The sequence below is a fragment of the Peromyscus californicus genome, unplaced genomic scaffold (assembly GCF_007827085.1).
Source record: "Peromyscus californicus insignis strain IS unplaced genomic scaffold, ASM782708v3 Scaffold_1__1_contigs__length_55948999, whole genome shotgun sequence".
Taxonomy (NCBI): domain Eukaryota; kingdom Metazoa; phylum Chordata; class Mammalia; order Rodentia; family Cricetidae; genus Peromyscus; species Peromyscus californicus.
This window is the reverse complement of record NW_026294492.1, coordinates 55217280-55233685: the sequence shown is the minus strand read 5'-3', so window position 1 is coordinate 55233685 and position 16406 is coordinate 55217280. Positions and strand designations below refer to the sequence as shown.

General features: G+C 52.6%; 1 long non-coding RNA gene across 3 annotated transcripts; it reads left to right on the top strand.

The window, feature by feature from the left end:
• Positions 1-4022: 4022 nt before the first annotated feature.
• Positions 4023-15688, top strand: LOC128116025 (uncharacterized). 3 transcript variants are annotated; one of them, XR_008220351.1, is made up of 4 exons: positions 4089-4302; positions 13225-13519; positions 13917-14039; positions 14162-15688. It is a non-coding gene; the product is annotated as an uncharacterized LOC128116025 (long non-coding RNA). The 3 variants fall into 3 exon arrangements; XR_008220350.1 differs by having other exon boundaries at positions 4106-4302; positions 13917-15688; XR_008220349.1 differs by lacking the exons at positions 13917-14039; positions 14162-15688 and having other exon boundaries at positions 4023-4302; positions 13225-13827.
• Positions 15689-16406: the final 718 nt, after the last annotated feature.

Here is a 16406-nt window from a genome sequence, read left to right as displayed (position 1 = left end):
CCTACTTCAAAGGTCCACCAGAATGGATTCACCCAATTCAAACCAAGCCAAAAAAAATCTCACAGCTGCCCTCCATTTCTGGACTGTAGTTCATTTCAGATGTAGACAAGTTGACAGCCAAGAGCAGCCATGACAGGTGCCTCGGCCAAGCACCCTCTGCCGTGGACAACCTATGCGACTGTCTGAGGGGGCCCTAAGAGAAACCACAGATGAGCACTAAGGGCGGGTGCTCCCCAAGGCCTGCTGGGAGCAGCTGGAGACAGTTAAACTCTGCCAGTCCCTCTGGGTCCCCGAGCCCTGTTGCTGGTTGCTGTCCATGGCAGATATTTGAAGATCTGTATCTCTAAGGTTCCCACATGAGGTGCATGGCAGATGTGGGCTGGAAATAGTTGTGGGCTGAGACTGGAGTGTCCCGTTTGGGGTGGGGGTACTGGGAGTCAGGTGAGTGACAGGGTACAGCATCTGAGCAGAGGTAAACCCGAGGAAGCAGGTCAGCCTCTTCCCACAGGAGCAGTGTGGGAAGGTCCTGTACCCCTTGGCTTGTGGCCCCTTGCCCAGATTTCACAGCATGGTGTCTCCCTGTCTCTTTGTCTCCGACCCTCACGCCTCCCTCTGGGGACCCTGTGATGACACTGAACTGAGGATGGTCCAGGATGATCCCACCATCAGGGTCTTCAATTTGAGACCATCTGCAGGGTCCCTTCTACCCCAGAAGGTGACAGGACCCCCGCACCCGGGACTTCTGTGGTGGGGGTCTCTGGAGCCTTCAGTAGGGTGTCTGGACACCCCCCCTTTCATCAAACAACAATCACTTTCACTTAGACTCCCTGAGACAGGCTGGGAGGTGGGTAAAGGTCTCACCACACACGTGTGGGGACCCATGTGTGGACGCCCAGATCTGTGTAAATGCCGGGCACGCACGGCGGCTCACCTGTCATCCTGACACAAAGGAGGCGGGCCAGCTGGCCAGCTGGACTTGTCAGGTCCGTGAACTTTGGGTTCAAGTGAGGGACCTTGTGTCTGTATACAAGGTGAAGACCCACCGAGGAAGACAATCTGGCTTCCGTCTCTGGCTTCCTCATGCACACGCACCTGCACACACGTGTGCACCCACACACGTGAGAGATGTGCATACACTCAGGTGCACACATAAAAAGGGGAAAATCCCACCTGGGACAGGTGCACACGTTGTCCCCGCACAGGCCACGTAGCCAAGGCTGTGGTGCTGGTTCCACGTGTGGCTGGTGTGTCCTTAAAAGCATCAGGCGACCTTTTGCCGACAGTCCCTCTCCACGTGCCACAGCCAGATCTGCCCAGCTCTCCAGGACTCGGCAGCAGGTGCCTTAGGGGCACAGAGGCTCCTGAGTGCCACTTCCTGTCTGGAGACGTCACAGCCTGGCGCAGGCCACAGCTTCATCCCCCTCGGCAACCACAGGGCACACAGGACTGGGCCCTGGCCACCCTGCAGCCCAGGGGAGACTGTGTCCCCTGCCCGTGTGCTTTCCCTCTGCCTCTCGGTCTCTCACCTCCGTCTCTGTCCCCCAATCCTGTGCTCTATGTCTCGACTTTGGTCTCCACCCCAGCCCCCGGACATTATCTTCCTCCCTCCCGCCCGCTGTGGCTCGGGCCTGAAGCTGCCTCCATCTGGGGTGGCCCAGGGCCTTTGGGGCAGGGTCAGTGTCAGCACGTGCCTGGCCCGCAGCCCCCACACGGCCACCCACACCTGACTGAAGCCCTCCTCCCAGGTTTCTCCCTGCAGGGCCACCGAGACCCAGTCACTCTGAAAGGCCAAGCACAGACATGTCTCCTCAGGGCTCCCCGAGGCTGGAGTGTTTTCTCTCCTCCAATTATGAGCAAAGCCCGTGTGACGCCATGTCATATCTACTAATTCCAGAACAATCCGCCAATGCTAAAAGGAAACCCCAGCCCATGAGTATCCCAAGTACATAGTTTACCTTATGTACCAGGCTTTTTATTTTGGGCCACCAACCGGGTCACGAATCATGACATGGAGACTCATTGTTAGTTATGAATGCTTGGCCTAGCTTAGGCACATTTCTGGCTAGCTCTTTTTTTTTTTTTTTTTTAAGTTTTGTTTATTTATTTAATGTACTTAGTGTTCTGTCCGCACATATCCCCACCAGCCAGAAGAGGGCACCAGATCTCATTACAGATGGTTGAGAGCCACCATGTGGTTGCTGGGAATTGAACTCAGGACCTCTGGAAGAGCAGCCAGTGCTCTAACCGCTGAGCCATCTCTCCAGCCCTCTGGCTAGCTCTTATAACTTAAATTAACCTGTTTCTCTTTATCTTCTTTTGCCTCGGGGCTTTTTACCTTTCATTCTGTGTGTCCTACTCGGTGCCTGCTGGCTGGTAGCTGCCTGGCTGGCCGTGGGCATCTCCCTCTCTTTTGTAGCTGGTTATTTTTACTCGTTGGGGGCCTGCCACCCAGCTCCCAAATAAATACACAGAGTCTTATTCTTACTTAAGACTGCCTGGCCTTAGCTTGGCTTGTTTCTAGCTAACTTTTCTAACTTAAATTAACTCATTTTTCTTCTTCTAGGTTTTGCCTCTGGGCTTTTTACCTCTCTTTATTCTATATATCTTTCTTCCCTTCTTAGTCCATGACTGGGGGGCTGGGGGGCTGGGCGGCTGGGCGGCTGGGGGGCTGGGGCCTGGGGGGCTGGGGGGCTGGGGGGGCCGGGGGGCTGGGGGGCTGGGGGGCTGGGGGGCTGGGGGGCTGGGGGGCTGGGGGGCTGGCCCCTGGTGTCCTCCTCCCTCCTTTTCTCACTCCTCCCTCTTCTTCTCCTGAGCCCTCGTACTTATTTGGTCTGCCTGCCAGCCCCGCCTATCCTTTCTCCTGCCTTCCTATTGGCCTTTCAGCTCTTTATTAGACCATCAGGTGTTTATTTTTTTTTTCTTTTTTTTTTTTTGGTTTTTCGAGACAGGGTTTCTCTGTGTAGCTTTGCGCCTTTCCTGGGACTCACTTGGTAGCCCAGGCTGGCCTCGAACTCACAGAGATCCGCCTGGCTCTGCCCCATCAGGTGTTTTAGACAGGCCCAGTCACACAGCTTCACAGAGCTAAACACATGCAACATAAGAAAAATGCAACACATCTTTGCATCATTAAACAAATGTTCCACAGCACAAACAAATGGAAGACATTGAAATAATATTCTACAACACTTTCCTCCTCCTTCTCCTCTCTGTCTCTTTTGTTTGTTTTTGTTGTTGTTGTTGTTTCGAGACAGGGTTTCTCTGTGTAGTTTTGGTGCCTGTCCTGGATCTCACTCTGTAGACCAGGCTGGCCTCAAATTCACAGAGATCCGCCTGCCTCTGCCTCCCGAGTGCTGGGATTAAAGGCGTGCGTCACCACTGTCCAGCCTTCTCTCATTCTTCTTATTCTCTGTGCCCACCAGCCCCGCCTGTCCCTCTTCTGCCTAGCTATTGACCATTCGGCTCTTTATTAGACCAATCAGGTGCCTTAGGCAGGCAAGGTGAAACATATACAGCACATCTCTTCATAATTAAATAAACGCAGCATAAAAAAATGGTGGGTTTTTTTTTTTTTTTTGTTATTTTGTTTGGTTTTTGAGACAGGGTTTCTCTGTGTAGTTTTGGAGCCTGTCCTGGATCTCACTCTGTAGACCAGGCTGGCCTCAAACTCCCAGAGATCCGCCTGCCTCTGCCTCCCAAATGTTGTGATAAAAGGCGTGCGCCACCACCGCCTGGCCAGCATAAACAAATGTAACACACCTCTACACAGTTAAAGTAATATTCTAGGACATAAACAAATGTAACATCTTTGCCTAGTTAATATAATATTGCACCACAGCCTTAGGTGAAACCCTGGCCGTGTGAAGTATGTCCCAAGTGGGCTCAGGAGATCAGAGAGGTTGTGAAATTCCCTCAGCGTCACAGAGCCAATCAGTGGCTGGACCAGATGCGTGAGGACGGAAGTTGGTTGTGGGAACAAACAGCCAGAGGTCTTTTGAAAGAAAAAGACGACGCAGCCACAACAACTCAAAACTGGCTTTGGCAAAACCAGGATTTACTGGTTCTTGTGACCAAAAAGTTAAAGTAAACTCGGCTTCAGGCTGAGCTGGATACGGCCCTCCCACTTCCTGTCCCAACCCTGCCCCCCACAACTGACTGCTTCCTCCCAGACTCAGTTTCCTTCTCTGCGAGGAGCGGTGACTACGCTCCACCCTCGGGGTGTGTTGCGCGGGGGGGATGGGGTGGTGGTGACCCTGCACCGGGCACACAGTCGGCGCAGAATTAATGCGGGGCCTCTGGAGCAGGGTAAGTGCAGGACCCCCGGGTTCGGAACAGCGTTTGCACACGGCCACTAGAGGGAGGCAGAGCACCAGCAGCGGCCGGGGCCGTCGGGGAGGGGAGGATGAGGGAGAGCGGGCGTGCGTGGTGCGTGCGTGCGTGCGTGCAGGGTGTGCACGGAGGTTTCTTCGGATCGGCCGAGTTCTGTGTATTTGTTTTTATTATGGGTTGGCGTGCGCGGCGGGTCGACGTGGCGGTCGGAGGGTGCTTCTGTGGAGTGTGCCTTCTGCCTCGGCCCTGACACGGTCCTCGGGTGGGACCCAGGTCCGGCTTGCGCAGCAGTCGCCACTCCTGCTCAGCCGCCCTGCCTGCCTGATTTTTGCTGTTCTTGAATTTTAGTTTTCTTTTCGTCCTGTGGGGAATTGAAGCCAGAGCAGCCAGTGCTCGTAACTGTGAGCCATCTCCCCTGCCCCGTTTCTCCGTTTTGTTTTGTTTTGTGTCAAGGGGAGGTTGAGACAGGGTTTCTCTGTGTAGCCCTGGCTGTCCTGGATCTCACTCTGTAGACCAGGCTGGCCTTGAACTCGCGGAGATCCGCCTGCCTCCGCCTCCCGAATGCTGGGATTAAAGAATGCTGGGGTTAAAGGCGTGCACCACCAGGCCCAGCAACTGTAAAAAAAAAATTAAGTCAGATACAATGGCATACATCTCTAAAGCCAAAACTCAAGAGGCTGAGGTATTGCAGTAAATTCAAGACTAGCCTCAGCTACACAGTGAAACCTTGCCTCCACACACACACACACACACACACACACACACACACACACACACGCACACACACTGCATTAATGCCTTAGCTGGGTGAGCTGAGCTCTCACCTACCCTAGCCTCCATCCCCCACACCACAAACCAGACTGTCACCACAGCCCTTGGGAGGTGGAGGAGGCCGGAGGGTAAGAAATCCAGGGTCATCCACAGCACGAATAGCTAAATCCCCAAACCCAGGTTTAAAGTCGACAACTATCCCAAAGACAGCCAGTTACAGTCTAACTCCATGGTTCACCTGCATGAGTTTCCTGCAACAAAGGGACCCAAAAAGAGGACTTTACTAACACCAGAGACCTCGGAGCCGGAGGAGTGCCGTTCAGCAATGGGACAGAAGGTCATCAGGACGGACACACAGACACACCGGTGGTCAGGATTCAGAGGAGACAGAGAGAGCTGAGGTCTAAGAGATGGCGGGTCTTCACCATCCTCCACCGTCCTCCACCGTCCTCCACCGTCCTCCACCGTCCTCCACCGTCCTCCACCGTCCTCCACCGTCCTCCACCGTCCTCCACCATCCTCCATCATCCTCCACCATCCTCCATCATCCTCCACCATCCTCCATCATCCTCCACCATCCTCCACCATCCTCCACCATCCTCCACCGTCCTCCACCGTCCTCCACCGTCCTCCACCGTCCTCCACCATCCTCCATCATCCTCCACCATCCTCCACCATCCTCCATCATCCTCCACTATCCTCCATCATCCTTCATCATCCTCCACCATCCTCCATCATCCTCCACCATCCTCCACCATCCTCCACCATCCTCCACTATCCTCCACCATCCTCCATCATCCTCCACCATCCTCCACCGTCCTCCACCGTCCTCCACCGTCCTCCACCATCCTCCATCGTCCTCCACCGTCCTCCACCATCCTCCACCGTCCTCCACCCTCCTCCACCATCCTCCATCATCCTCCACCGTCCTCCATCATCCTCCATCATCCTCCACCGTCCTCCACCATCCTCCACCATCCTCCCCCATCCTCCACCCTCCTCCACCATCCTCCACCGTCCTCCACCGTCCTCCACCGTCCTCCATCATCCTCCACCGTCCTCCATCATCCTCCATCATCCTCCATCATCCTCCACCGTCCTCCACCCTCCTCCACCATCCTCCATCATCCTCCACCGTCCTCCATCATCCTCCATCATCCTCCACCGTCCTCCACCATCCTCCACCATCCTCCACCCTCCTCCACCATCCTCCACCGTCCTCCACCGTCCTCCACCGTCCTCCACCATCCTCCACCATCCTCCCCCATCCTCCACCATCCTCCACCATCCCTCAGCATCCTCCACCATCCTCCACCCTCCTCCACCATCCTCCATCATCCTCCACCATTCTCCACCATCCTCCACCATCCTCCACCGTCCTCCACCGTCCTCCACCATCCTCCACCGTCCTCCACCGTCCTCCACCGTCCTCCACCATCCTCCACCATCCGTCACCATCCTCCACCCTCCTCCACCGTCCTCCACCGTCCTCCACCGTCCTCCACCCTCCTCCACCCTCCTCCACCGTCCTCCACCGTCCTCCACCGTCCTCCACCATCCTCCACCATCCTCCACCATCCTCCACCATCTTCCACCGTCCTCCACCGTCCTCCACCGTCCTCCACCATCCTCCACCATCCTCCACTATCCTCCACCATCCTCCACCATCCTCCACCATCTTCCACCGTCCTCCATCATCCTCCACCGTCCTCCACCATCCTTCACCATCCTCCACCATCCTCCACCATCCTTCACCATCCTCCACCATCCTCCACCATCCTCCACCGTCCTCCACCATCCTCCACCATCCTCCACCGTCCTCCACCATCCTCCACCATCCTCCATCATCCTCCACCATCCTCCATCATCCCTCACCATCCTCCACCATCCTCCACCATCCTCCATCATCCTCCACCGTCCTCCACCGTCCTCCACCATCCTCCATCATCCCTCACCATCCTCCACCATCCTCCACCATCCTCCATCATCCTCCACCGTCCTCCACCATCCTCCACCGTCCTCCACCATCCTCCACCATCCTCCATCATCCTCCACCATCCTCCATCATCCCTCACCATCCTCCACCATCCTCCACCGTCCTCCACCGTCCTCCACCATCCTTCACCATCCTCCACCATCCTCCACCGTCCTCCACCATCCTCCACCATCCTCCACCATCCTCCACCATCCTCCACCATCCTCCACCCTCCTCCACCGTCCTCCACCGTCCTCCACCGTCCTCCACCGTCCTCCACCATCCTCCTCCATTCTCCATCATCCCTCACCATCCTCCACCGTCCTCCACCGTCCTCCACCGTCCTCCACCGTCCTCCACCATCCTCCACCCTCCTCCACCATCCTCCACCATCCTCCACCGTCCTCCACCATCCTCCACCCTCCTCCACCATCCTCCATCATCCTCCATCATCCTCCACCATCCTCCACCATCCTCCACCATCCTCCATCATCCTCCATCATCCTCCACCATCCTCCATCGTCCTCCACCATCCTCCACCGTCCTCCATCATCCCTCAGCATCCTCCACCATCCTCCATCATCCTCCATCGTCCTCCACCGTCCTCCACCATCCTCCACCATCCTCCACCATCCTCCACCATCCTCCATCATCCTCCACCATCCTCCACCATCTTCCACCATCCTCCATCATCCTCCACCATCCTCCACCATCCTCCACCATCCTCCACCATCCTCCACCGTCCTCCACCATCCTCCACCATCCTCCATCATCCTCCACCATCCTCCACCATCCCTCAGCATCCTCCACCGTCCTCCATCATCCTCCTGCATCATCCTTCCCCATTCTCCCACCATCTACCTCTGTCATCCTCCATCACCTTCCCACTCACCTCCCATCATATCCTGCTTCTCTCTTTCTTGTCTCGTGGCCCCTAGTCCTGTTGTGTTCCAGACAGCAGGAAGGGCACCCTACAGCACCATGTGACAAATCCCTCTTCTCTTGTCCCTCTCAGCTCCCACTTCGTGGATGTCAAAAGTTAAATCTTCCCCTTAGGGACTGTAGAGATGGCTCAGATGTTAAGAGAATTTATTGTGCCTGGCTGTGATAGCGCACATCTTTAGTCTAGGCACTCAGGAGGCAGGGACAGATGGATCTCCGGGTTCGAGGCCAGCCTGGTCTACAGGGGGAGTTCCAGGACAGCCAGGGCTGCACAGAGAAACCCTGTCTGGAAAAAAACAAAACAAAACTACAACAAAAGAGAGAACATACTGCTCTTGAAGGGGACCCAGGTTCGATTTCTGCACCCACATAGCCCACAACCATTTACAACTCCAGTTCCAGTGTCCCATGGCCTCTTCTGGCCTCTGTGGGAGATGCGTATACATGATGCACATTTATATGCAGGCGAATGCTCATACATATAAATAGAAATAATAAGATTTTTTAAAGAGGGAAATAATAAATGCTCATTGATAGCTGATCTTCACACGCCGCGTTTGCCCTCTCTTTCTGCCGTCTGCCGCCTGGGTCTTCTTCCCACATGCCCAGGTGGTGCCATTTGAATCTTGTAGTATCAGTGCCTTCTGCCTGGACCCTTTCCAGGGACAGAAGGGAGCTTTCTCTTTTTCAGAGTGTTGCAGGTTTGGGATTGTCTTAGTTAAGGTTTCTGTTGCTATGAAGCGACACCATCACCGTAGCACCTCTTGCAAAGGAAAACATTGAATTGAGATGGCTCACTTACAGTTCAGAGGTTTAGTCCGTTATCGTCAGGCGGGAGCATGGCGGTACACAGGCAGATGTGGAGCTGGAAAAGCTGAGAGTTTTATATCTTGATATTCAGACAACAGGAAGTGGTCTGAGACACTGGGCATGCTTGAGCATATATGAGACCTCAAACCCACCACCACAGTGACACATTTCCTCCAACAAGGCCACAGCTCCTAGTAGTGCCACTCCCTGTGAGCTTGTGGGGGCCAATTACATTCAGACCACCTCAGGGATCACCACTTCTGAGGCCCAGGCTTTCTGTGGAGTGGTGGGAAATCCAAAACAAAAAGAAGCCATGGCTACATCAGCCTGTGGACATTGGTGTGTGGGAGTGCCCTTTGCTCTGGGTCATCCACAGCTTTTATTTTGAGACAGAGTTTCACAGAAATTAAAACAGGCTTTAAGCTAACTCTGTAGCCCAGGATAGCCCCACACTCCCATCTGTTGCTCCTCAGCCTTCTGAGGCTGCTGAGTGACAGGCATGAGCCGCTGTCCCCGTCTCTCTGAGGACAGTCACACCACTGATTCCTCAGTGGTTTTTGTGTACACCGCACCTGAGTTTTGTTGATCATGCTCTGCCAAGAGCATTCTGCCCGAGTGCCGTTTGCAACTTGTTTAAAATAAGATAGTAAATGTTTTAATTAGAAATAAATTGCATACGCAAAGGCTGAGTGCCTGAGTCATCTGTGGGAACTGGCCACCAACCACAGTATCAGCTTCTCCACATGGATGACAAAGACAATTCTGAGGCATCCACTGAAGAAGAGGCACCATTGCCAGATGTCCTCTGACACAGCAGCATCCGAGCCGAAATTAGACCCCTGCTCTCTGGACGATTGCTCTTGGCTTTAGTGACCGCATGGTCACGATGATTCTGGAAGGTTCAGCCCCTGGGCCATATTTGGACCTTTCTGAGGAAGTCCACTGGTCTGGCATGAAACCCATAATTGCAAGTCCCCAAATCCCCTTTCCTGCCAGGAAGCTGCCATCGGTATGCTGTCCATTCCGGTTTGCAGCCTTACCAAGCCAGTGGTAGCGTGGAATGAGGTTCTTTCCCTACCCCCAGCATGTGACATCCTTGGGTCAGGGACCCTCCCCGCCCCATCATCCCAGGTAATTTCTGGGCAGTTTGTGGTAAATGGTGCTGCAGGGAACTGTCCACACCAGGAGGTCAGAGCCTGGCTAAGCTGGGTTTCAGCACTGTGTCCTTCAAGCTGGGCATGGCAGGTGCACAGCCCTCCAGTACTCAGGAGGCTGAGGCAGGAGGGCTGTCAGGAGTTCAAGGCCAGCCTGGAGTACATTACTTCCAGTCTCAAGAAAGAAAGAGGGGCTGGAGAGATGGCTCAGAGGCTAAGAGCACTGACTGCTCTTCCAGAGGTCCTGAGTTCAAGCAACCACATGACAGCTCACAACCATCCGTAATAAGATCTGGTGCTCTCTTCTGGCCTGCAGTCATACATGCTGTATACATAATAAATAAATAAATAAATAAATAAATAAATAAATAAATAAATAAATAAATAAATGAATAAATGAATAAATAAATAAATAGAAAGAAAGAAAGAAAGAGACAGAGAGAGTGTGTGTTATTCTCAGCACTCAGGGGGCAGAAGTAGGCGGATCTCTGTGAGTTTGAGGCCAGCCTGGTCTACAAAGCAAGTTCCAGGACAGCCAGAGCTATACAGAGAAACCCTGTCTCGAAAAAACATAAACAAGCAAATAAATAACAATACAAATAAAAATAAATTAAAGAACAGGGGCTGGAGAGATGGCTCATGGGTTAAGAACAACTGACTGCTATTCCAGAGGACTCCTTTGATTCCCAGCACCTGTATGGCAGTTTACAACTGAAGTCTGTAACTCCAGTTCCGGGGACTCCAACACCTTCTTTTGGCCTTCACAGACACCAGGCATGCACATGGTACATGACCAAACATGCAGGAAAACACCACTGATGAATAAAAATAAATAAATAAAAATTAAAATAAATAAATAGACGCAATCCTTTAAAAAAAGATGGAAAAAGTGAAATGAAGTTAGACTTTCTTTCAGTTTCTTTGTTGATAATGATGAGGTTTCTGGTCTTGAAACAAGGTTTTGCTCTGTAACCCAGGGAAATAGAGGCAGGAGGATCAGAGGCTCAAGGCCATCCTCAGCTATATGTCCAAGAGCCAGCCTTTGCTACCTGAGACCCTGTCCAGGAAGAAGCAGCAAATGCAGCAGGAAGCCTGCCTCGTCCATCCCTGCCCTAGAGCTCAAGGTAGAAAATGCCTAAGGACAGTGACAGATGGAAATCACATCCAAACCTCTGAACTCTGAAAATTGGGCTGCAAACATCCCCAGCAGGTTTTTCCAGCCCTCAGAGTCCAAGGCAGCGACGTGCGTCTGCGTTGCTTGGACTTGCTGGAATTTCTTCCATGGTCCAACAAGCAGATCCATTGCTGTGCTGAGGCGGGTGGGTAGTGAAGGGATATCCTGGTGCTGGGATACTGGGTTCCAACTTGGCCTGAAGGTGACAGGAATCACTTCGGAGCCACCTTGTCCCCTGGTTTGATTCCCAGCATCCACATGAAAGTTTCCAACTGTCTGTAACTCCATGTTCAGGGGATCCGACACCTTTTTCTGGACTCCGCGGATGCATATGGTACACAGCCATACATGCCCACAATCCATCCCTCAATGAGGGGCTGGGGGCGTGGTCAGGGTGGAGCCCCGCCCACAATCCATCCCTCAATGAGGGGCTGGGGGCGTGGTCAGGGTGGAGCCCCGCCCAGAATCCCCCAGTGAGGGGCTGGGGCGTGGTCAGGGTGGAGCCCCGCCTAGAATCCTCCAGTGAGGGGCTGGGGGCGTGGTCAGGGTGGAGCCCCGCCCAGAATCCCCCAGTGAGGGGCTGGGGTGACGCTCAGGCCTCAGATCTAGCCTAACAAGTAGGAACCCTGGGTTCATGATAATATAAAGAGGAGGGGAGGAAAATCACCCGCTGTGTGAGTCTGAGGAAGTGGGAGGGATCTGCCGCTGGAATGTCCGTGCCCCTGCCTGGCTGCAGCGGTAGTCTACCCCGTCACACCCCATCCCCCAGGCTCCTGCCAAGTCCAGACAGAGAAAGGAATTCCTGCCTGAGTCTAATTTAAAACAAACAAATAAACAATGTTCGGAGGGAGGGGAATGAGCGGAATGCGGGCGTGGCTCCTCCCTGTGCGAGGACTGGGGCCTGGACCTGCAGGACAGAGGTCACCGTGACCCCAGCAACGCCGCACCCCGTCTCTGCAAGGAGCTAGAAAACACTATCAAGCCCACCCCAGCCCGGCCTTCCAGGACTACTCTGGTTTAAGGCCTTTTGTTCAGCTGGCTGCAAATTGGGGAAGACAAAACACACACATCACACAGACAGACAGACACAACACACACAAACACACACACACACCACACACACAAACACACACACACCACACAGACACACACACGCACACACACACCACACAGACAGACACACCACACAGACACACACAAACACACACACACCACACAGACACACACAAACACACACACACACCACACAGACAGACACACGCACACACACACAGGGCAGGAATATTAACAGATTCCGGATCCGGAAAACCTTTGTTTCTTAGGCGGGTCGGCTGCTCCTCAGGACAGTCTGGGCTCTGACCTGGGGTACTGGATGGGCTTTTTCTTCAGGGAAACCTTGCCGAGAACAAGAGCCCAGAGGCTTGCATGTCCTTTGAAAACAGTGATTTTTTTTTTTTAAGTATATTTCTGCAGCCTGGGTGGCTCCCCTTTGTCACCTCACTACTTTAGAGATTAAGGCAAGAGGATTGCTGAAATTTTAATGCCAGCTGGGCTACATAGGACCTTTTCTCAAAACATTGTTGGTGCATACCTATCATTTCAGAACTCAGGACAGGGAGGCCGAGGATCAGGAGTTCAAGGCTATCCTGGGCTACCTGAGATCCTTCTCAAAGCGTCTCTCCTAAATACAAAGTATTCTAGGATTGAGGGGTGCTTTGGGGGGTGAGACCCTAGTACTGAAAATTAAACTGTACCTTTCCTCAGCCCTTTCCTGACGCCTCTCTGGATTCCACAAACGTCTCAGAGGCCCAGGTTTGCAGGTGATACCAAAGGTCCTGTTGTTTGTTTTCCTAGCAGGGAACTCTTTCATCTGGATTTAGAGAAGAGCCTGCTCAGAAAACAGCGGCAGATCGCCCAACAGGCCGATTCTAGAATTCTCTAGGAGAAAGTCTGGGGAATTTAACCCTGTTGGGACCACAGAGAAGTCGAGGGAGCAGGCAGGATTTTCTCAACACGGTTCTCTCTGTTTTATGTTTTTATTATTTTTATGTGTATGGATGTTTTGTCTTCAGGTATGTCTGTGTCCCGCCGGCATCCCTGGTCCTGGAAGACACCGGACAAGGGTACGGATCCCCTGAGACTCGACTTACAGACAGTTGTGAGCTACCATGTTAGTGCCGGCATCAAACTACGTCCTCTGGAGGAGCAGCCAGTGCTCTTAACCCTCATCGGCCACAGCGTGGAACTGTTCAACACAATAGTCTATGCTGTTCTGAGAGTCGCTTGGATGACCCTGACCAAGTACTGAAAGGCGGCTTCTCGGTGACCAGTCCTGGGTTTGGTTAATTTCCTTTAAGATGTATGGATGTATGTACTGTGTATAATTTTAGATAAATGTAAAAAAAAATTGAATTCACTGCGACTTTATCCAGCAACCTTGGTGTTGTCCCTCAGACTCCCGTACTGACACCCCACCCCACCCCCCGTTGGAGCCATCTCCCCATGATTTTGTTCCTCACTTTTCCCCTTTCATGGCATCTGAATCCTGCCATCCCAAGACCCACCCCCCAATCATGGCCCCTTTTCCATTTTCCCGGTTTCTGTCGTTATTACAGGCTGTGTACTCACATCTGAATATTTGAGCCACCAATAAGAGAGAACATTGGATGTTTGTCTTTCTGGGTCTGGGTGACCTCACTCAGTGTGATCCTTTTGAGTTCCATCCATTTTCCTGCAAGTCTCATGACTTTGCTTTTCTTTACAGCTAGACAGTATCCCAGAGTGCAGAGGTACCACGTTTCCATTATCATTTTCTTTGGGTGAAGGACATTTAGGTTGTTTCCATTTCTTAGCCGTTGTGAACTGCGCAGCAATGATGGCTGAGCAAGTGTCTGTGAGTGGGGCGTTCAGTCCTATGAGCACACGCCAAGGAGTGGTATAGCTGGGTGGGTCCTGTGGGAGATTTATTTTTAGCTTTTTGAGACTTTTCTGCACTGATTTCTGTCTTAGCTACAGCAGTTTGCAATCCCACCAACCGAGAACGAGGACCCTTTTCCTCCGGGATCTCCTCAAGCATGTGTGGTCCAGTGTTCTGTTGATCTTTGCCTCTGACTAGGGGTCAGAGGTTAAAAGTGAGTCCATATTGCTGAAGACACTGCACATTCAGGACAAAGGATTCGGGCGGTTTGAACTGGATCTGCCCTGGAGGCTTTGTTCCAGCAACCTAGCTTCCATGGTTCCAGAAAATGCTATGTCAGTTGTCAAGTTCGGGAAGCAATTAAGCAGTCCCACCTGGCCAAGACAGACAGGAACCACGACAGTGACCAGCACGGCATGATATCCTTAAAGGTGCAGGAAGTGGCACCCACATGTCTGTGGCAACCCACAGCTGTCTAATTGTACCTAAGGGCCACTCCAGAAGAGGGGAAACCGGGCGTGGCCCTGGAATCCCAGACAGCTTCCCAAGGCCAGTGAGATCATGCATCTTAGAAGAGAATCCACTACCAGCACTTTGCTAGACCAGCATAATTCTTAACTACCTTCTAAATCTTATCCTTGTACCTATAGGTGAGTGTAGCCAGCACCCCTCATCAAAGAAGACTCTCTCAGCATGGTGGCGCACGCCTTTAATTTCAGCGCTGGAGAGGCAGAGGCAGGTGGACCTCTGTGAGTTCAAGGCCAGCCTGGTCCACAGAGCGAGTTCCAGGACAGTCAGGGCTACACAGAGAAACCCTGTCTGGGGGAGGGGGGACACTCATTACAGCAAATGGAGACCATCAAATAAAATGACAGCTGAACACAATGTAGAGGGTATCCCGGCTCCAACATCGAGGTAGACACACCGGAAGATGGGGTACAAAGATTGTGGGAGCCAGAATACCAGGAAGTCCGCTGTGAAACAGTCTGTCCTAGAAAAGGCTGCATAAACAAGGTGGGAACAATGGCAATAGCAACGGACATGCTAACACAGAAAAACTTCGTGAGGTTCCCACCCCTGGACAAGGAGCTGCAGGAAAGGAGTGACTGCGGGGGGTGGGGGGAGAGGTAGCCTCTCCCAGGGTGTCCATACAGAGTGGTCAGCTCCGAACCCACTGAACACACCAAAACAGACTGAGCAGGTTGTATATATATATATATATAGTTTGTTTGTTTGGGACAGGGTTTCTCTATGTAGTTTTGCGCCTGTCCTGGATCTTACTCTGTAGACCAGGTTGGCCTCAAACTCACATGGATCCGCCTGCCTCTGCCTCCTGAGTGCTGGGATTAAAGGTGGTGTGAATTACCACTTGATACTTGACTTTTTTTTTTTAAGAAAGAAAAAAAACCATAAAGTTGGGTGTATAGGGAAGTGGAGAGGGTCTAGGAGGAGTGGGGAGATGGGAAAAACATGATCAAAATAGAGTATATGAAAAAATATTAAAAATAGCCAGGCGGTGGTGGCGCACGCCTTTAATCCCAGCTCTTGAGAGGCAGAGGCAGGCGGATCTCTGTGAGTTCAAGGCCAGCCTGGGCTACAGAGCGAGTTCCAGGACAGCCAGGACTGTTACACAGAGAAACCCTGTCTGGAACCCCCCCCAAAAGAATTAATAATTAAAAAAAAAAAAAGAGTAAAAATCCAGTCTGAGCTGCAGGGTGAAACACTGTCCCAAAGAAACAGGGTCAGGCCAGCGGCGTCACTGGGTGAGGTCTGGCTGCCCCTGAGGCTGCTGACCGGAGAAACTGACACCGTGGAAGGGGAGAGCCCACAGCCGTCAGTTGTCCTCGGATGTCCGAGCGTGCCCACTGCCTGTGCACCCAGACACACACCAAATAAACCAACGATTGTACATTTAAAATGCCCTTTGAAAGAAAAAGTAACAAACGGGCCTGCTAGCTAAACCTTGTCCCAGCACTCTGGAGGCGGAGGCAGGAGAGTTAAGATTCAAGGTCATCCTTTGCCACATAGTGAGTTTGAGACCAGCCTGGGCTACACGACACCCTGTCCAAAAAATAAAAAGAAAGAAAGAAAGAAGAAAGCAAGTGTGGACTCTTCACAATGGTGTGCTTTTTCCTCTCCACACGAGGCCATGTGGTGCTCACCTAGCAGTTCTGATTGGTCACACACGGCTTGTCCCCTGGGCTGGCTGTAACAGTGTCCATCACCAGGCAGAAAGCCACCTGAGCTGGGACCAAGATCGAGTGTTGGGTGCCCACTATGAATTATCGATGCTGCAAAGATCACCCCACACACTGTGAGATTTCCATCTCCAGTTTC